At 32.9% G+C, this 21,866-nt stretch overlaps 1 long non-coding RNA gene and 1 pseudogene across 3 annotated transcripts; one reads left to right on the plus strand and one right to left on the minus strand.

Moving 5' to 3' along the window:
- Positions 1-10,492: 10,492 nt before the first annotated feature.
- Positions 10,493-14,105, plus strand: LOC130800682 (protein SRC2 homolog; annotated as a pseudogene).
- A 1,802-nt stretch (positions 14,106-15,907) lies between these two features.
- On the minus strand, positions 15,908-18,954 carry LOC130800683 (uncharacterized). 3 transcript variants are annotated; one of them, XR_009039479.1, is made up of 3 exons: positions 18,360-18,954; positions 18,034-18,109; positions 15,908-16,564 (listed from the first exon to the last, which is right to left on the minus strand). It is a non-coding gene; the product is annotated as an uncharacterized LOC130800683 (long non-coding RNA). The 3 variants fall into 3 exon arrangements; XR_009039480.1 differs by having other exon boundaries at positions 18,034-18,123; XR_009039481.1 differs by lacking the exon at positions 15,908-16,564 and adding an exon at positions 16,571-17,321 and having other exon boundaries at positions 18,034-18,123; positions 18,360-18,944.
- Positions 18,955-21,866: the final 2,912 nt, after the last annotated feature.

The raw sequence follows: 21,866 nt of genomic DNA on the forward strand, positions 1-21,866 counted from the left end.
ATGTAAAAGCGAAAATAATGCAAATAGTAAAAAATAATTGAGGAAGTACTTAGTATTTGAGAATACATGTAATGTAATGCTTATAATGGTAATTAGTAGTGCTTTCTGTGTCAGAAAGTGTTCTTCCCTTTTTCTACTGTCTGCTTGATGTAGATCACCTGCATCTAGTTCTTCTGAGCTAACTAAGATCAATATAATGATACATTAAATGGAAGACACTCAAATTCAAGGTCCAAAACTGAAGTCTTAATTTCATAGTCATAAACTAAGTCTTCTTTTTTGGGTCGTTTTATTATTTAAGTCTTTTATTTTATTTCGAATAATTGAGTCTTTTGTTTTCTTTTACGATAAAAAGTCTTAGAGATGATTAAGCCAGGTTTAGAATCAAGCTTAATCATGTCTCATGTTTAGTTAGTTGAGTTGTAATTTTTTTTGTTTTTGTTTGTCGAGTCTTTATATTTAAAATCGCTCAAATGGTTCGAGTGTTACGCAATTGAAACGCATGACTCAAGCAAGCATTCAACCACATATTAGCCAAAGATATTCAAGAAACACACTAAGGACATATGAAGATATTTGCAAATCAAACAAGAAATCAAGCTAAAGCAATTGTTTCCAAATCAAAAAAATCTGAATTCAACCGTTGGGAAGAAGTCAGCCACAAAAAAAATCTGATTTTAGGTCATCATTACATGAAGATTTTTTCTTCAAAAAAACAAATAAGCCTAGAAATAATCCCATGAAGACTATGAAAGATATTAGCTGTGCTCTACAAAATAGCCTAATTATTTCCATAAAAGATTAAAAGATGTGACTTGCAAGTGGATTCCTAGCCGTTAAGAAACAAAGCAGCATTCTGATTTTATTTTGCTAATTTTTTTTATTTTATTTATTTATTTTTATTTTAGTTGGGCTGATTTCCTTTTAATATTAATATGCTTGTAGTCATGTAATTAAGGCATTCAACTTGCTGAATACAAACACAACCCTTTGAGCAATTTTCCTTATTCTTATTTGCAATTTACTTTAACTTGGATTAGTTTAAGTAATTTGAAGTTCCTATGCTTTTCATTCTTTTGGCTAAAGTTTGAATGTGTTCTTAGAAGCCCTTAGATTTGTTTTGTGGTGTAACTGTATCGAAGCAACCTTTGGCAAGCCATTTTTAGTTTGAGAAATCAACACATACATTTCATTTTTCCCTTATTATAAAACCACAAAAATCACAAAAACAAATTCATTAAAATGAAAAACAGCAATCTATGTGTGCGTATAGCTTGGTTTTGTTTTGAGGCATACCATTCTATATCATCTTGGTATCAGAGCCAAGGCTACGCTCCTAGCCTTAATTTCGTTCATTCACAAAGTATAACACCATGTCTCAAAGTGGTGAAGGAGAAACAAGTGATTTGAGCAGAATTGTTGAAGAGCAAAATGCCACCATTAAATATCTACAAACCCAACTTAAAGAGTTTCTAGAGCTAAAACACACCCTAAGGGAAGGTGGGGATTATGAGTCTGAAAGTCCTAAAGTTAATAGGCAAACAAGCCGTGGAGATGATCTTAGAGTCGACATTCCAGAATTTGAAAGAAGATTAGATGGAGATGAGTTCCTTGAATGGGTAAGAACCGTTGAAAGAGTATTTGATTACAAGAATACAGATGAAGAAAAGAAGGTAAAGATAGTAGCATTAAATTTGCACAAATATGCTTCTACTTGGTGGGCTAGCAAATGTGCAAAACGAGAAAGAGAAGGGAAAGACAAGATTATATCATGGGAAAAGATGAAGAAGCAAATGAAGGAAAAGTTTCTGCCTTCATACTACATGCAAGAGAATTTCACCAAACTTCAACATCTACAACAAGATGGCAGGAGTGTAGAAGAGTATGGTCGAGAGTTCGAGACAATGATAATGAGGTGCGACCTTAAGGAGGATGATCAACAAACTTTGGTAAGATTTTTAAATGGTTTAGATTCAAAAATCAGAAACATTGTTGAATTACAACCTTATGCTTGCCTTGATGATTTAATTAATCTTGCACATAAAGTGGATAAACAGCAAAGAACTAAAATGAAGGAAACCTCACGTTTCACTTCAGCAAGAACTACCAATTTCAATTCCTACCAAAAGAACACTCCCCATTCCTATTCTAAAGTCCATTCGCAAGATTCAAAAGCTTTACAAAATAATCATTTAAAGCAGCCCCTAAGCATACCCAATATACCCAAACCAAACACCAATTCATTCACACCTAGGAGATGTTTTAAGTGTCAAGGCCTAGGACATATTTCTTCCGAATGCCCAAACCGAAAAATGGTGAACTTGGTTGAATTTGATGATCATCAAGAGGAAAACGAGGAGGATTTCTGTGACAATGTTGAACTTGATGAGGAAATGATATATCCGGATGAAGGAGAATTATTGGTTATGCGAAGAGCTCTTAGTGGGGTCAAAGCCAAAGATCCAAACCCACAAAGGGAAGCAATATTCCACAAAAAATGTACGGTTAAATGTAAAATTTGTTCGCTTATCATTGATGGAGGAAGTTGCACTAATGTCGCTTCAAAGACTATGGTGGACATGCTTAATCTCACCGCCACTCCACACCCCGAGCCATACATGATTCAATGGTTGAATCAAAACAAAGGTATTCCTGTAAACTCTCAAGTTTTGCTTTCATTTTCCATTGGTAATAGTTATAAGGAGAGTCTTTTATGTGATGTTATACCTATGGATGCATGTCATGTTTTATTAGGTAGGCCGTGGCAGTATGATAGGAAAGTTATGCATGATGGTTTTTAAAAACACACATACTTTTGTTTTAAATAACAAAAAGATAACTTTAGCACCATATGCACCTAACGCTAATTCTAAATTGAAAGCAACTTTAACTAATTTTCATTATATAATTCCTATACTTAAAAGTGAACAACATGAATTTTTGGAACGAAAAGAATTGTTATTGCTAAATGAAGAAACCGAATCTGTTTTGCATGATCACCCTTTGATTGAACCTTTACTTGATGAATTTGCATATGTTTTTCCTAATGAAATACCAAATAGACTTCCACCTAAAAGGGATATACAACATAAAATTGATTTCATTCCCGGTTCCTCATTGCCTAACAAACCAGCCTATAGGACTAATCCTAAGGAAACCGAAGAAATTAGGAAACAAGTTGATGATTTGTTAGCTAAAGGTTTGATTAGAGAATCCATAAGTCCTTGTGCCGTTCCTACTTTACTTATGCCTAAAAAGAATGGAGAAATGAGGATGTGTGTGGATAGTAGAGCCATCAATAGAATCACTATCAAGTATAGATTTCCCATACCTAGACTTAATGATTTGTTAGATGATCTATATGGTTCTAAAGTTTTCTCTAAGATTGACTTTAGGAGTGGATATCACCAAGTTAGAATCCATGAGGGGGATGAGTGGAAAACCACAATTAAGACTAAGGAAGGACTTTATGAATGGTTAGTTATGCCCTTTGCTTTATCTAATGCACCTTCTACCTTTGTGAGACTTATGAACCAAACCTTGAAGCCTTTCTTAGGTCACTTTGTAGTGGTTTATTTTGATGATATTTTGGTGTATAGTCAAAGTGAAGATGAACATGTTGATCATTTACGTCAAGTGTTTAGTGTGCTAGCTAAGGAGAAGCTATATGGCAACTTGGAGAAATGTCAATTCTTTTCGGAGTCAGTTAAGTTTCTTGGGTTTATTATGTCAATTGAGGTGATAAAAGCGGATGAAAAGAAAGTTGAAGCTATTAGAGACTGGCCTATTCCTACCACCATTCACCAAGTTAGATCATTTCACGGTTTAGCTTCTTTTTATAGGAGGTTTGTCCCAAACTTTAGTTCAATCATGGCCCTTATCACCCAAATCACAAAACTTAAGACTTTTGAGTGGAATTCCAAAGCACAAGCAGCCTTTGACACCATCAAAAACAAACTTACCACCGCACCTGTTCTAGCTTTGCCTAACTTTGATGATATTTTTGAAGTAGAGTGTGATGCATCTGGGGTAGGAATTGGAGGTGTCCTTACTCAAAACAACAAACCTCTTGCTTACTTTAGTGAGAAGCTCAATGATGCTAAGAGGAAATACTCAACTTATGATAAGGAGTTTTATGCTATCATTAGATGTTTAGAGCATTGGAGACACTACTTAATTGCCAAAGAATTTGTGCTACATTCTGACCATGAGGCCTTAAAGTTCATTCAAAGCCAACACAAACTTCAATCTAGACATGCTAAGTGGGTTGAGTTCCTACAAACCTTTCATTTCACCATTAAACACAAAGCGGGTAAACTAAACACCGGAGCTGATGCTTTATCTAGAAGATACTTGCTTTTGAGTACTTTGAATACTAAGGTTGTGGGAATGGAATTGTTAAAGGAATGCAATATTGATGATGTTGATATTGGAGGAGTTTTCGAAAAATGCCATAATAAGCCTCAAGGACTTTTTTATATCTTCCAAGGATATGTTTTTCGAGGAAACCAATTGTGTGTGCCTAGACATAGTGTTAGGGAGACCTTAATTAAGGAATATCATGAAGGAGGACTTGGAGGACATTTTGGAGAAGAGAAGACCATAGCTTTAGTAAGTGAGACCTTCTAAGTGAGACCTTCTATTGGCCCAAGCTTGCTAAGGATGTCATTCATGTTATCAAGAGATGTGTGCAATGTCTAAAAGCCAAAGCCCACAAAACATCTCAAGGTCTTTACCAACCTCTTCCTACGCCACAAAACCCATGGGAGGATGTGAGTCTAGATTTCATCATTGGACTTCCTATAACCTCTAACAATAAGGATTCCATTATGGTTGTTGTCGATAGGTTTTCTAAAATGGCCCATTTTATTCCTTGTCTTACTACACATGATGCCGTTAACATTGCTAATCTTTATTTTAAAGAAATAGTAAGACTACATAGCAAGAAGTATGGTAAGTGATAGAGATTCAAAGTTTCTTAGTCATTTTTTGCTTACTTTGTGGAGAAAAATGGGAACAAAGCTTAACTTTAGTAGTTCTAGCCACCCCCAAACTGATGGTCAAACCGAAGTAACCAATAGGACCTTAGGAACCTTGTTGCGTGCCCTCATTACTAAGAATCCTAAACAATGAGAACAATTGCTACCACATGCTGAATTTGCTTATAATCGAGTTCCTAGCAAGACAACCGGGTTTTCTCCTTTCTTTGTAGTTTTTGGCCTTAATCCTTTAACCCCTATAGATCTTAAGCCTTTTCCTACACCTTTGAAGTTTAGTCATGATGCCGAGTCTAGAGCCAATGAGATTCAAAAGGTGCATAAGCAAGTTGTGGAAAGGATTGAGAAAATGAATGAGAAGGTTAAGAAAAGAGTGGATCAAAAGAGAAAAGAAGTGATTTTTAAAGAAGGCGACTTTGTATGGATTTACTTGAGAAAGGATAGGTTTCCCACACAAAGGAAATCAAATTTAAGTGCTAGAATTGATGGACCGTTCGAAATTTTGGAAAAAGTAAATGATAATGCTTACAAACTAGAGCTACCTTGTAGCTATGGTGTGTCTTCCACTTTCAATGTTGCAGATTTGATTCCATTTCATGAGGAGGACATGTTACCAAGCTTGAGGTCAAGCTTTTCCAAAGAAGGGGAGGATGATTTAGGATCACCTACATCTAGTTCTCCTGAGCTAACCAAGATCAATATAATAATACATCAAATGGAAGACACTCAAATTCAAGGTCCAGACTGAAGTCCTTTAATTTCATAGTCATAAACTAAGTCTTCTGTTTTGGGTCTTTTATTTTATTTCGAATAATTGAGTCTTTTGTTTTCTTTTACAATAAAAAGTCTGAGAGATGATTAACCCAGGTTTAGGATCAAGCTTAATCATGTCTCATGTTTACTTAGTTGAGTTGTAATTTTTTTGTTTGTTTGTCGAGTCTTTATATATAAAATCGCTCAAATGGTTCGAGTGTTACGCAATTGAAACGCATGACTCAAGCAAGCATTCAGCCACATATCAGCCAAAGATATCCAAGAAACACACTAAGGACATATGAAGATATTTGCAAATCAAACAAGAAATCAAGCTAAAGCAATTGTTTCCAAATCAAAAAATCTGAATTCAACCGTTGGGAAGAAGTCAGCCACAAAAAAAATCTGATTTTAGGTCATCATTACATGAAGATTTTTTCTACAAAAAAACAAATCAGCCTAGAAATAATCCCATGAAGACTATGAAATATATTAGCTGTGCTCTACAAAATAGCCTAATTATTTCCATAGAAGATTGAAAGATATGACTTGCAAGTGGATTCCTAGCCGTTAAGAAACAAAGCAGCATTCTGATTTATTTTGCTAATTTTTTTTATTTTATTTATTTATTTTTATTTTTGTTGGGCTGATTTCCTTTTAGTATAAATAGGCTTGTAGTCATGTAATCAAGGCATTCAACTTGCTGAATACAAACACAACCCTTTGAGCAATTTTCCTTGTTCTTATTTGCAATTTACTTTAACTTGGATTAGTTTAAGTAATTTGAAGTTCCTATGCTTTTCATTCTTTTGGCTAAAGTTTGAATGTGTTCTTAGGAGCCCTTAGATTTGTTTCGTGGTGTAACTGTATCGAAGCAACCTTTGGTAAGCCATTTTCAGTTTGAGAAATCAACACATACATTTCATTTTCCCCTTGTTATAAAACCACAAAAATCACAAAAACAAATTCATTAAAACGAAAAACAGCAAACTACGTGTGCGTATAGCTTGGTTTTGTTTTGAGGCATACCATTCTATATCACTACTAGTGCTTCAAACCACTTTTAGGTTTCTATGTACGTGTTCGGAAAAATTATGTAATCTCTTTCAAAATAATTACTACTACTCTTGCGTTTAATATTATACAACCTTAGATTCTTATTTAGTTATTTACCAGGTGTTATGGAATACTTAGCTCCATTCTTATTTACTTGCACCAAATTGCTATATAAATTTAATGTTTTATGTAATATAGGAATAATGTGTTATTTTAATTATTTATATATTGAATTATCCACATTTAAAAATTATAAAAAATTAATATTATGAAATGAGATTAAAAAAGTCAAATATGATCCTACTTGATTATATTTTTCCTTAGACATTAGCCGCCACATATAATATAAATTTCAACGATAAATATTTATAGTATCAATAACCGTAATAAAGCAAATATTTCATAATTGATGAAGCATTTCATTTATATATTGATAAACACAACAAAAAAAAATACAGAGGTTTTAATCGCTTATATACTTAGTTTTTCGACGGTTTTTTTGCTCTAAAATAATTTTTTAGATGTTTCTGCAAGCGTCTAAAAACTTACCGACACAAATGTTTTTAGAATCGTTTTTTTTCTCTAAATAGTGTTGCTTTATCGACACCTAAAGGTGTCTAAATTGTGTTTTGCGCCTTATGAATACAACATTTAAGCTTTTGTGTTTAGATGCATGAAAACGTCTAAAACGTTTTTAGACGCTTTTATGTGTTGAAATAGTGTGGAAGATTTAGATACCTTTATTCATCTAAAAGGATTTTAGACGCTTTTGTGCGTTGAAGAACAACAAGTTTTTAGACGCATAAATGCGTCTCTAAGAGTTTTTAACCGATTTATTTTACCAATATAGTACAAGGGTTTTTAGATGCTTTAATACGTCTATATTCCATTGAAAGTGATTACATTGATGTATTTCAAATATTGCACTCGCTCAATGCCATAAAAATTCAAGATCGGTAGATATGCATTTCTATGTACTGCAACCAAGAGTTCCATATGCTCAAAATACTACACTTTCTCTACATATATCTTTCATAAACCTTGTGAAACTAATTACAATGAAATGTTCAAAATCAATTCCATAATATTTTATATCCAAAAATTATAAGGGAACGAGAGGGAATACAAATGCTAATTGTTAGCCAGAAAAGCAAAAGTTGTGTTACAGATGTTAGGTTTCAACCACCAAAAAAAAATAATGTCCTTTCTGATGATCTCTCTCGTTTGTATAACCATGTCACTTTATAATCCGCCAAATAATTATCAAATAAAATATCAATACTATTTCAAGTAAAATGAAGTTACTGCACTATTTGCGTAAGAATGAATACTTTTGACTAAGTATTGAAGCATTATTTCCTCAAACTCAAGCGGCTAACAAGCTAACAAGCTACTATTATCACCCTCAAGGAATGGCCACACTAAGAGTTGCATTACGTAGCTATGCGTACCACTAGTATCAAAATAGATAACTCCCTACTCCATCTCTCTTTATGTGGTCCAACAAATACGCTAACCATATTTCTTTAATACATAATCCCTCATTCATTAGGATCTCATCCACATCAATTCATCACATTTGATGCACATATCTCATGTTATAACAAATCAATAAAACTTAAAGAATAAAATATCGAGAGATCCCAAACACAGTCAAGATTATACCAAAAACTAACCTAAAGACCATAAAAAAAACGAACACAAACAAAAGGCAGAACAATTGTGTTTTGATCGAGTTTTCATACCTTGAGTTGAAAATCAAAGCACCTTGTCAGTAATTTCCGTGTCCATTTCATCCAGCTGCTCACATGCAAAACATAATGGAAGAACTAAGCAGTAGAAAGTAATGAAAGGAAAATTCAATGGAAAGTAAAAAATGACAAAATTACTCTTACTTGTCTCTCGATTTTGATCAAATTTGTCTAAGAATGAAGAAAAACGATTAAGTTGAGCGAAAATTTGACCATTTTGTTTTTCAAACTCCTCATTCCTCTTTTGAAGTTCGGAAATAACTTCTTCATGTTTTTTCTCAATGGACACTATATAGGATTTAAGGCCCATCACATCACTTGAAGTGGCACCACAACTACCCATCTTGTTCTTTCGTAATTGAGCTTCAAGTCCAAATATGTGAGTTTTAGTAACCCCATGACCATAACCAACAACACATTGATTGGATTTGTCTTCTTGATACATCAATTTGTTAAAGAATTCTGTCTCAATTACTTCTCGAGGTTGTTCTGAATCGCATAAATATTCTTCAACTATAATTTTTGCAACATTCTATAACAATACGCACGTAAATTTTAAACAAAGGTTAAAGATATTATATTATAGCAATTTAAATATTTTCAATTTAGGACTTTTACATACCATAAATTGTTCAGTGCATATACCCTCTACATAACCACCATTCTTTGTAGTATGTGTACCCTCTACATAAAGAAATTATAAATTAATTTTTATAGATACAAAAAAATTAAAATATACCTTTAAGATATTTTGTTAAGTCGTCTTGATGTATTAAATTTTAATGCATATTTTTCATAATTTTTTATAAATTATATTTATAGGATTAAAGGTTCGAATTATACTTGTAAATGAGCAAACAAAATCAAATATAATCGCAAGGAGTACATTTTTATGGTATCCTCTCTTATATAGGAATTTAACATCTACAATATTGAAGTTTTTAAAGGACGGAAAAAAACACTCCTGTTCCCAAATCATGTTCCTATATAGTATATTAACTTCAATTAAAAAAAAATTTAGATGGTGGAGATATTATTTTATTTTATTTTAAATTAATGAAAAAAAGTGAGGATTATAAGCAGTTTAAATTTAAATAAAATTAATAATAAAAATAATGAGATCTTGTCTAAATTGGAATAAGTATTATTAGTTCCGAGTAAAGTTTTAAGTTTAATTTTCACCTAATATTTTCATTCTTTCAAAATTCCAGTTAAAATTGTAATAAAAAAAATTATTGGTCAAAATATAGAGACCAAAAGCATTAGAATATGTTACAATAAAGTTGGTGTAAACTTATGGGGAGCATAAGATTAGTAAAAATGTTAAAATCAAATTCAAAGGAAAATATGTTGGGATTATAAACTATGAAAATGATCTCAAAGAAATAGAATGTAAGGATGTGCTTTTCTTTCCTTTTTGTGGTATTTGTTTTGCTTGTGTTGGTTTGTTTTGCCCTGAAGAAATTATGTATAATTTATTGCTCCATGCCTCCATTGCTGTGGTTGATATAGGTTAATGGCTTTCAGTGAGCACCTAAAACGTCAAACATCACGTCCAAGACAACAATACAAACCGTGAGTATTTATTATTTTAATAATGTACATGCTATAGATTTTGAGGTACATGTATTGTTACTACAAAAATAAAAATAAAAATATAATAGTCTATTAACTCAATTGATAGAGCAAGGTGTGGATTCGAATCACATATAGGTTACAAGATAACTCATATATATATATATATATTATTGTTAAAAAGCAAAGTAAGTTTATTTATAAGTTATGAAAAAAAATATATATTCGCTATACACGAAACGTAAAAGCTATTTTAAACACCCACAAACATTTAAGATGTTGTGTACATTAAATTTCTTAATTCATACTTGTTGTAGCATATTCTACCTATATGTACTGTACTGCACTATTGAAAATTATTTAGGTTGGAAACAGGAAAAAGAATGGTATTCCTTTGATATTGATGCTCAATTAGTTATGTATATATCCTTGTCAAAAAGGTAAGGTAGACTTAATATGATTTAAGGGAGCCTTTTGTTTATGTCCTTCTACTCTATACTTTACCAGTTTCAATAAAGAATTCCTAGAGAACATGTTCTCCCTGCAAAAATTCTCTATTTCTTTTGCAGAAAAGTAAACATGATGAAGCACTCAAGCTCATCTTCATGGGTAAGATTTGGGTTGAGGTATGTCTAATTTCAGCTCGAGGGTTGCCTCGATCTTCCCTTTGGAAGTTTCAGTGGTACGCTGTTGGTTGGATTGACCCCAAAAACAAGTACTGCACCAATATTGATGCTTCCGGGAATGCAAATCCTGTGTGGAAGACCAAGTTCACGACTGTGATCGATGTCTTAGAATCAGAGTTACAAAACATTGCGTTGAATGTTGAAGTATATAGCAGGGAGCCCCTGTTTCTTAGAGAAAAGCTTCAGGGCAATGCAACTCTTAACTTGAAGGAGTTGTTGGCTAAGCACTGCAAGAACTCTGAACCGAGTGTTGAAGATGTAGGAAGCTTTCAGTTGAGGAAGAAGAACTCCAATAAACCTCAAGGTTTTGTGGATGTCTCTATGAGGATCGCAGAAGAAAAGGATGGTGTAAGCTCATTGTTTTATGTAGGTATGTAAATTCTTTTATTCCTTTATTGCCTTTCTAATTTCTAAAGAATATTTGATAGTAGTTAAACTTATAAGTTGTTCAGCTTCAACTTACCGTAAGCCTACCTCGGCTCGGATAGCTAAGGCTTGGCTCTTTCTTCAACTGTCTTTAAATTTGTTGCTGGAATTTGAAGTCAAATAAGTGTTATTTACTTCTCTTCTCTCCTACTTTTATTAGCTGAAAACTTGAGATGACGGAGTATTTGGCAATTGTGGTTGATTTTAGTTGGTTTGTTTGACCAGTTAATAACATTAAATGTTTTGTTCATTGTTAAATTAATTGTTAAAGAGATGTTTTAGTGAAAATTAGATATTGGCTATTGGCTACTTCATAATTTTTATTGTGGAAGAAAAAGACAAAAGCAAAATACCAATAAAAACTACTCGTAGTAGCTTGTTTTTGCTTGAAAATTAGCTTTTAAGTTAGCTTTTCGACTAACTTAAAAAATCACTTATCAAAGATATTTTAAGCTGTTTAACCATCAAATATATTAAAATTCAAAAGTCAATACAAAAGCTTGCTAAAAGCATTTGCTAAACTCACTCGACAATGTAATTGAGCCGAATGTTGGCTCAACCATTTTACTAGTACCCTCACGTCCGTTATAGTTGTGTTCTTGATAGGATATTTATTTTATTTTAATACCGCAAGCGCACAAGTGTTGTAGTACGATTAGGAGTTGAACCATGAGGAGGCTTTGTTTCTAGAGTAATTTAGTTAATCAATCGCTATCGAACAACCAATAATCAAGAGTTTGAACTGAACTACGTTTGCAATGATATGGAAATGATTAAAATTCAATATACTAAAAGACCACGGCTTCGGGAATTCCCACTACATTATACATGAATTCATGATGGACGTTCAATTAAAAGATAATTTAGATTGATAAACGATTGATTAACTATTAAGACCATGTAAATTACAATTGCAACTCATATCTTGACTAATAATTATAACAAGATTTTAACTTAATTTATTAAGACAAAGTTGAATCTCAATCCCAACTCCCACATCTTAATAAATGATCAACAAAGAATTTAACTTAATGGGTCAATTAACCAATTAATCTAATCAATCTAATAAACAACGATAATACTTTTGCCCACTCCAATCTAATCATGCTTAATTCGTAGGGTTCATCCCTATACCTTAGTAAAAGGACTACTCACTAATGTAATGCATAGAGACGAGTAAATTAAACAAATAAACAAAAGTAATGGCAATAAACATAATTAAAGAGATTAGGAAGCAATAATACCTTAACAGTGGAAGACGATAAAGAATAAAACCATAAACTTAATGACGAATAAAACATAAAGATTCTAATTAAAAATTAAGGGAAGATCAAAGCTTAATTAAGAAGTTAATTACAAAGAGAGCATGAAAATAAGAAAATGAAAAAGTTCTCTCCTAAACTAAACTAATATTAATGATACATATAAATCATAACCAGCCACTAAACTAAAACCAAAAATATCCTTCCTGACTTCCTAATTCATAGCATAACCCCCCACAGACTAAACTAAAAAACTAATGAAAAGCATCCTAAAAGCCTGTGATGGTGTCGATACATGTAATGATGCTTCAATGAACGTCAGTAAACATGGTTACGGACTGTGATGGCTTGAAACTTGTTTGAATCAACTCGAATATCAATCATTAAAGCACAAAAAGATATATAACGACAATTAAACTCAAATTAACGAATCACGACCACATTCAACCTCAAAATGCTAATTAAGATCTCGATAAACCACAAAGAAGGTGCAATAAGTGTCAAATACTACACTTATCAATTCTAGACTAATTAAAGATAACAATAATTCTTCAAGACAAACGACAATTTTTATAAAACCCAAGAACTTGTCTATATACTGTAATTTTGTTCATAAGTTTTAGCATTAATTTGTTGAAAGTGGAATTCTTCTCAAGTAGAAGTATATGATAGTATATACTCATTATTTTTGAAGCATCAATTGCCAACAGTTTCGTTTCCTACTTATTTTAGTCTTGATTCAACTTGGAATGAGATTTGTCAAAATTTCTCTTGTTTTGCAGGCAATGAGGACGGATTTAACTTAAGGGGGAGCCGCACTAGCAATACCATGGCAACTGATAGAGGATCAGTGCACACTCACCCAGCTGGACATGCTGAACCGCCATTTTACCAGCCAGGGAATAATCGTCCGCCTGTACCTATTCGAGACCGTCCATATACTCATTCGTACCCACCAAACTACTCAAACTATGCTGTTAGCAGACCAAATCATGAACCAGCCAGTGGCCTCAATTACCAAACAAAGCCAAGTTATCCACCAATCCGCAACTCCGGTTATCCTCCACCTCCATCACACACACCACCTCCACCACCTTCTCATGTTGGTTATGTACCCACTTTTCTACCAGAAACTAATGGTCAATCCTCATCATATCTTAACATTTCGTCATCAGGAGGAGGACAGGCTATTGGGCCAGGATTTGGAATGGGTTTGGGTGTTGGAGCTCTTGCCGCTGGTGCTGTGATCTTTGGTGATGACTTTATGTCAGGATTTGAACTTCCAGCTGCAAGAATGCAAGATGCTAGCCTTACTCTATCAACTGATCCTCCTTTCTAATAAGAAAATTATATTCTTGTGCTGCAAAACTTTGATTATAATGTCGAAAGCATCATTTTGTAACCCAAAACTATGTTTTACATATGGTTAAGTTGAGCAGAGGGACATAGTTTTATTGTTTGAAAACAGGATAAGCTGCGCAGGTTAAATTTTACAGATTTGGGTACTTAATATGATGTAGCTATTTGAAATTATGCATAGTTTACATTATATATTGTATGCACCATTTAATGATAAATTTCAAGTTCATCCTATTTTGATAACATAATCTATTAACTTTTGTAACAATCCCATAAAAAATTCCATCCATGTGCTGCACCTAACATATAATAGGTCATATTCCTATTTAGTCTTCCAAAATAGCTTGCCACTTTCTTATTTAGTAAATTCAAAGCTTACCTTTGTTATCTTACCTCGGAATTTCTTCCCCTTGTTAGTTATAGATAAGAGATGGTGATCAATTTCAAAGAGACACAGCAAATGGATTTCGGGTGAAGAGGTGATTCCAATGTCCCTCCCACAACCCAAATACTTACTTTTTCAGAAATAATTTCAAAATAAATGAAATGCTGCTTTTCTTCAAGAACTTCTTTTTGGTGTAACGGACTAATTCTTCCTATGTCAATACACTTATACTTTCTCATCATTCTTTATTATGCCTCAATCCAAATGATGCACTCAAACATCGGAAGAAGTATGGGGCGAACTACGTGAAATGGAGGAGATACAATCCAAATTCTTGCAAAAAAAGTAAACAAAAATCACCCAACAACTAGGATACATGAAGTAATACCTTTGTCGGCGGCCAATAAGTTCCTAATTCGGTTTCCAAATCATACTTGATGGATCTTATTGTTCCCATTGTCCAACCCTTAGTGTAGTTTTTCTAGAGCTGCGCAATACAATGTCTTTCTAGGAAATGGCCAAAATGACTTTAGTCAAATACATGTATACATTCATGCTGATATACATACACACCGGCTTTTCAGGAGGGGAAGATGGCATATTGAAGAATAGTTTACGAATATGTTTAACTATACGTCGAAAATAGTCATACTCATGGTTGCACACAAAATTATTTGAACCGGATAGTGTCATTACTGATGCTGCTCATCAACATGTTCCAACTTTAAGTAATGACAAGTGGGTACAATTCATGAGTGTTATTAAAGGTGTAAAAACACCTACTTCAACTTACTATAATTCTCACAGTATGCATAATTCAAATGAGTGGATAATTGATACCGGCACATCAAATCACATGTCGAGCAACTTAAATTTGTTCTATAACTTGCGTGATACTTTATCTCCCGTTGTTTTGCCTAATGAAAAAAATATTACGGTCACTAAAGAAGGGAACATAAATTTTGGTGATGATTTTAGACAATGTTTTATTTGTTCTCGAAATACATCAATTTATTGTTGTGTTTCAATTATTAGAAAAGCAAAAACATATTGTTGTTTTCACGAACGAGCTTTGTACTATTCAGGATCATACTTTGAAGAACCTGATTGGAGCGGGGGTGCAGTATAATGGAGTCTATCTCTTATGGTCAGTTCGTGCTCGTAGTTTTCACGTTAATTCTGTTGTGGTTCCAGATGCAAGTTTGTTATGGTATGGATGTTTAGGTCATCCTTCTATGAAAGTAGTTTCTTTACTTGGAGCAGCTAGTGGTAGTAAGAACAAAAAATGTGGTGTGTTTGATTGTCATATTTGTTTTATGGGTAAACAACTCCGAAACTCTTAAGTATGAATAAAGCATCTGGTTTGTTTGATTTGATACATTGTGATATTGGGGGTCCAAATAGAGTATCGTATAGTTGGCATGCTAGATATTTTCTTACTATTGTGGTTGATTATTCTCGTGCAACATGGGTATATATGATGATTGGAAAACATGAAGTGCAAAATTTGGTTTGTAATTTTTATTCTTTGATTAAAACTCAATTTAATAAAAAGATTAAATTTTGAGGAGTGATAGTGGCCAAGAGTTCTTGAGTTTAAGGTCCATTTTTGATAAGAAAGGAATATTGCATCAAACATCATGTGATGATACTGAACAACAAAATGCTCATATTGAAAGAAAACACAAGCACATCTTAAATGTTGCACGACCTTTATGTTTTGAAGCAAAATTACCTAAGTATTTCTAGGGGGAATGTGTTTTAGCTACGGTTCATCTTATCAATTTGACTTCGAATCCCATTTTACAAAGCAAATCTCCTCATGAATGTTTGTTTGGTAAAACTCCTTTTGATGAAGTGCGTGTTTTTTGTTGTTTAAGTTATGTTGTGAATAATTCGCTTGCTAAAGACAAATTCGACTCAAAATCTCGACAGTGTATTTTTTTAGTTATCCATATGGAAAAAAAGGATGGAGGTTTTATGATTTAGAGACTAATTAGTTTTTAATAAGTTGAGATGTGCAATTTGTTGAAAATAGTTTTCCTTTTATTGATATATTTGATGAGTCGGAAAAAGTGCAATGGAAAAATTATTTTAATCAAGTTAGATTGTGGGATGATGAAGACTTTGATAATGATTTGCATGTGCCTACGCCTATTCCTAAGATAAACAACATAACCAATACAACCTAGTCTAATATACATTTACCAAAAACCTAATACAACGCTACAGCTTCTGACACATTCAGTTCACTATATCATCCTTGTAAACTCTAATCACTTTCGCTAACCCATCATTCTCGACCGGTACCAATCTGGAAACAAATTAAAAGATGGAAACAACATGGAGTCAGATAAAACTGAATGAGCAGAAGCAATCCAAAACAAAACAAACATGAAATCAAAATAAAAGATTTAAAAGCAATATTAGTTTCCTAGATCTTTGTGCGCACTAGGAGTCTAGTTGAGAGGAACATTTATAGTTCTAAGGCTATAACACTTTCGGGTGAGGCTAGTCAATATTTAAATGACCAGCTCGTGAGCCCGATCCATTGACCATATAACAATATCTAGGGCTGAACATGGTTTGGTCTAAACCGTAAACCAAACCGGACCAAACCGTAATTTAAATATTTGGTCTGGTCTACAGTCTATTTTTTTTTTTAAAACGGTTTACGGTCCAGTCCCGGTTTTAAAATTTTCAAACCAAACCGGACCGAAAAACCGTATTAAAATCATATTTTAGGGGATTAGGGCAAGTGGGCAACTACTCGTGAGTGAACTATTGCTGCTGGCTGCCTCCATCTCCTTTTCCAAAATCGTGAGTCGTGACATTCTCCTCTCTTCCTCGCCTTCTCTCTGTTTCCTCGCCTCCTCTCTAATTCCTCGCCTCCGGCCCTCCTTCGAGGCTTCAAATCTTCGAGCTTCAAGCCTTCAACCCATCGACAGTCGACAGTGCTTCTGTGCTTCTTCGAGGCTTCGACGCTCCTCCTCCAATCTTCATTCTCCAATCTTAGTAGTCACCACGGAATCAAGTGTAGAGTCTCGTAATGTAAGTGTAGAATCTTCACTCTTAAAAAAAACATGTGTAATTGCTTAATTTTCAGTTGAATGTTGAATGAATCTCGTAATTTTAAATTGTTTGATTGGAATTTGATTGGAATTTATCAGTTTTAGGGTTTGACTGGAATTCTGATATGTTGAATGTTAAATTGTTTAAATTCGAAGAATGAAGAATCTCAACTTTCAGCTAAATACTTGAATGTTTAAATTTATCAGTTTTTGTTTAAATTCTCCAATCTTCCTTCAACTTTTGTTTAAATTGGTTGTGGACGAATGGATTGCTTAATTTTCAGTTGAATGTTGAATGAATCTTGTAATGTTAAATTGTTTGATTGGAATTTATCAGTTTTAGGGTTTGATTGGAATTCTGATATATTGAATGTTAAATTGTTTAAATTCGAAGAATGAAGAATCTCACTCAATAAAAATTTAAAAAAAAATTTAAAAAAAAACCGTAGACCAGACCAAACCAAACTGTTCTAGAACGATCTGGTCTCTTAACTGGTCTGGTCTGGTCTGAAAAATTTTCAAACCGTAATTTTTGGTCTAGTCTGATTTTTCTGTCAAACCGGACCAGACCGGACCGTATTCAGCCCTAACAATATCAACATGATCAATCAATCACAAATCAGTTTCAATAATAATAATTTTCAAAACAACTTGATAAAACCATTTCAAAAAAAAGTCTGGTCAGACCCCTTTAAAGACCGCTACTACTCACCTCGATGTACACTATCAGATGCCACTCTCTCGATCAATACTTGATTGCAGGGTTTGACATTTGCATATCATGCCTCCTGAATTAAACGTACTGAATCATGAATTCATTATGTTACGACCTAATATACTGTATAATCCACAAAATTCTTAGTTTACTTAGTTTACTAATTGGTTAATGATTACTAACTTATAATATTACAAATTACTTCTCATAACCTCATGTGTCTTAATGGTAGAATGGCTAATAGTTAATATTTTATACTGTCCAACCCAAACACTTAAAAACTTTACTAATGGAATATAATGAATCATGAATGAAGCACTTACGAAGGTGATGATATTTGATGATGTTGCTGCCTTTTTCAAGAACCAAACGACTCAAAACAAATCAATAAAGTAGGATGTGAATAATAGAAACATAAATTAGAAATTCAGCTATGTTTTAAAGAAAAGAGGAAAAAGAAAAATTAAAGAATTTAGCTATTGACGTGTTCGGATGTACCAAGAATTTGAGGGCAAACTAACTGTTTTGGTTCGAAAATCTCAAGCAAATTAAGCAGGTCGAAGATGTTGTGTAGTTCAAAAATCAAGGTGTGGAAAGCTTAACCATGGCTGTCGCCTGCATTTAGGGTTCGAAAATAAGAAGGTCATGGAGATGAATGCTACGATGTGCTTTGAAAATCAAATTAACTAAGAGGAAAGTATAGCTGATGTTGTTTTTGTTGGTAACCTTGGAATATGATGAAAACCGACTGAAATTGTGCTTCAAAATACGAAGACGGAGAAGAAGGGTCAGGTTTGTGTTTTCCTTCGAAGATTGAAGACAAAGAAGAACAGGATTGAGAGGGAGGGGGGATTCGAATGGTTTGTTTCATATGTAATATGTATGGCCATAACTTAACTACAAAGAGGTTGTTTCTTGTTGACACATGATTATAAAATAACAAATGGAACTTCACATGAATAAAAATAAGATTCATAGGTAGTCTAACCCAAAAATAATGTTAAAACCGATATTAATATCAAGGAATCTTAAAAGCATAAGAAACGAAAATCATAAAGGGGTACTAATCATGACTTAGTGAGAGAAGAGAAACAAAGAATATGAACGTGAAGTTTTAAAAAGAAATTGTGATATAAACTATTACAAACCCTACAAGTACTGTCTTCTCTGATTTAAGGAAGTCAATGAAATACAATGTTGCCAACATAGAAATTGCCATAGAATAGGGGTTAAGAGGCTTGTGTCATCTTTAGTTATAGATGATACTAATAGACTAACTCTTGATGTCAAACCAAATACTGGTCTATCAAATGCCAGAACCTTTGAACCGGTTTTTTTGCGTAAAGGGCTTCATGACTTTATGTGTAACAGTAGTGGCATTTTCGATATAAGATTAACATTTAATAATAATAATAATAATAATAATAATAATAATAATAATAATAATAATAATAATAATAATAATAATAATAATAATAATAATAATAATAATGTCTAATATAATAATGTTATGGAAGTCTCGAATGTCGAACTGTTAAAAAACTTCAAATCACAAAAACTAAAAATTTTTAAAATAAAATAGTAAAATATTAATCTGATAAAAAAATATTGTTTGTTCAATATAAAAAAAGATACATCATCATCAAGTCATCATGAAAGGTACAAAAAGCAGCTAAGTTCTCGATATATAGTAAATGTTACAGCCTAGATCAAAACCTGAAGTTAAACCTTCCTGCAAAATAGTGTCTTTCATGATACAAATAACAGTCGTTTGAATAGGAATCAATGTCTAACGCCGAGTACAAACTCCTCAACAATATAATACTATGACAATCATAATATATTCACGAGATATGCAAAGGTACATTTCAAGCCTTCATTTTAAGTTCCTCGGTTCTCGATTCTCATTTTTAGTTCTCGAATATATTCAACAATTTTTCACATTCATCACACGAAAGTAAATAACGTATTTACTACATCACCTATACCTGGTAACTATAAGGTTCATCCTATAACATTCGGGAAAATTAATATTTTAAGACGAGTAAGTTTAAGAGAATTATCAGTGCGAGAATGATCTTAAATACACATGACATAAAATATTCTTAATTTAACTTCTTCTTTCCTTTTCCTTTTCTGAAAAAAAATGAATAAAAAGAAAAAAAAAATATCACGCGTCTCACTATTCATCATCATCTTCAACACAAAAGGAAAAATCAAACCCTTCTTTGCCTTCCCAAAACCTTCGAAAACCCATACCTCATCCCGTTATTCCTTACCTTCGATCTTCAAAGAAAACGCAGCTCTACTCATCTTCTCCATCTGATTTCGCTCCTACTTCTTCAACAAACGCAATCCTTCACTCGAATTGTTTTTTTTTGAAAAGTAATGAACTAAAGCTAATCAGGTATAATTTACTCGATTTCTTCTTTGATTTTCAACACATTATTTCAGCAATTTCTTTATCTTTTGTCTAATTTCGAACCACCATAAGTGTAGAAGGAGCTGAAAACTTCGTCCCTTGACTTGAATTCTGCCGATTTAGGGAAGTTTGAGTGAGTTTTGGTCTTGTTGATTAAACATCAAATCCAAGTCGAAAACAAAGTGTTGAATCTGGAATTTTTTTTCGTTTCTTGCTGCTGCAAACAGAAGGTAGTCCTTCTTGAATTCTTTCTTTGTTTTTCTTTAATAATCATACTCTTATTCATATAGAAATTAGTTCCATTGGCATACTTTCACTTCCTTAATTCTTAACCATGTATGAAGCCTAAATGTTGATGAATCTTGGAATGTGTATGAGTTGGTAGACGAGTCATTAAATTGAAAATTCATGGATAATGTGTTATTAGTGAGTTATGTGATGATTGATATGTGATTATAAGAGATTGTGATTGAGGAGCTTTTGGGAAGATTTCTAAAATCAAATGTAATTTGGGATTTATGATGTAAAAATAATAGATTGTAGGATATTGAAACTACTTGTTGAAATTATTGATTAGTACGTAATTTACAAAGATTAGAATACCGATAGAATGTTAGATGTAGAGAGATTATGAAAATTGATGTTCTTGAATATTAGGAGATTCTTGTGAAATTACTGATGGTGGATAAATCTTGTTGTTGTTATTAATCGAATAGTTGGGGTAAATGTAAGTGTTGGATATAACCCTTGATTATATACGATTGGTTGTTCTTGAGAATATTTAGGGTTTGTGTGGAAATTATTAGTTGAATTGATAACTAGCTGAACCTTTCTTTTGAACAACTTGTTAATCTTGTTTGGTTTCTTGGTTTTGAGTTTAGATGAACATGAAAGTGTTTGAATTGAAATATAAAAGGGAATTGTGGAGACGTACGATCTTTACAGGAATATAAGCTAGTTTAAATAGGTTATATATTTTCTTATGACTTTTGGGGGTTAAAATTATAACTTGCGCAATCTTTGAAATTAGAAATATTAGAATAAAAGATGGAATTGAGATGCATTCTTAGGATGAGATGCAATGATCTATAAGAACCTAGTTCTAGTACCGTATGCTTTGTTCTGATGCTATATTTGTTATGCTTCAGGAGGCGACGTCATCGAGGAACCTTTCTAGTTGATAGCTGCGAATCGATCACGTCTCTTTGGAGCGTCTTGTTGGTGAGTAGTAGCAGTCCCTTAAAGGGTCTGGCCAGACTACTTTTCGTGTAAAAATCATTTTTATCCAGTTCTTTTGAAATTGAAAATTGATTGAGACAAATGTTGTTGTGATTGCTTATGTTGATATTATGATATGGTCAATGGATTGGGCTTGCGAGCTGGTCATTGACGGAGTTGAGGAACATTG

The sequence above is a fragment of the Amaranthus tricolor genome, chromosome 15 (assembly GCF_026212465.1).
Source record: "Amaranthus tricolor cultivar Red isolate AtriRed21 chromosome 15, ASM2621246v1, whole genome shotgun sequence".
NCBI classification, from domain to species: Eukaryota; Viridiplantae; Streptophyta; class Magnoliopsida; order Caryophyllales; family Amaranthaceae; genus Amaranthus; species Amaranthus tricolor.